The sequence below is a fragment of the Parasteatoda tepidariorum genome, chromosome 10 (genome assembly GCF_043381705.1).
Source record: "Parasteatoda tepidariorum isolate YZ-2023 chromosome 10, CAS_Ptep_4.0, whole genome shotgun sequence".
Taxonomy (NCBI): Eukaryota; Metazoa; Arthropoda; class Arachnida; order Araneae; family Theridiidae; genus Parasteatoda; species Parasteatoda tepidariorum.
In genome coordinates, this window is record NC_092213.1 from 85467396 (window position 1) to 85468435 (window position 1040).

Genomic DNA, 1040 nt, shown 5'->3' on the forward strand with positions numbered 1-1040 from the left:
TGACACCCTGGTTCTTACTGCACCGTAGTCGAAAGAACGGAAAAGTTCCGAAACGGCTGAACAAGTGTGAAGCTCGAAGAGGGAGAAGAACGGCCGTTTACCACTCCCAATTCGGATTTCACACTTGTTCAGTCATGTCCTCTGAAATTTTCCGTTTCATAACACGTTCATCTGTGTTTTACAACGACATCGCAACGTAATTGCGAAAAGTCAGGAGGTTTTAGTAAATATCAGACAAAAACGCAAGACACGAAAGTTTTAATTGTGAACGTTTATAGTGATAACAATCCTTGATGCTTAAAAAGTTTAACATGCTCACGTTAATTTTAAAGCTATGCACTATTTAATAAACCGATTTAAGAAGGTTCTTCGACTATTTACTGTTATCAGTGTGACCCCACAAAAATTGTGCGTGCATTAAACATTACTGGAAATAAAACGACGCATTGTTGCTGAAAATAGTTTCTTAATGGATTAACAATCTTTCTTTAATCGAAATAAGTAAAAAAAAAAAACGGAATTGTTTCATAAAACCATCATTAGATTTTTGTTATTGTGCGGCTCAGATGCCTGAACTATGTCAAAACCAAATAGATTAGTTATATTCGAGAGAAAGGTCTAGGATTTAGGAAAGTTTAATAAAGGTTATAGTCTCACCTACTAGACCAGCATGGAAACAAAACACTTTTGGTGGGACGAAGTCATTCATATCTTTAATTAGTGCAGCCTTTCCTAGACTCGTCTGATTCTTTATTCCTATACAGTTTTAGCTCCCAAAACGTGTCCATCATCAGGATATCAGGAAGACTGTCAAATCAATTCTGAAAAATACAAGACACAAAAGCAGTACCTATGCACAAAACAAAAGGACAAATTAAACATTATAAACCAATAGGGTAGAATAAACGAGTATATTTAAAACCGATGATATGGATCGTGTTTTCTACACTATGGAGCGCTGCAAGCTCCCGACTGTCTATACTTCCGGGTTACTGCTTTTGGAGTGCTTTAAAGCCAGTTAGATCACAATGTGATGATCA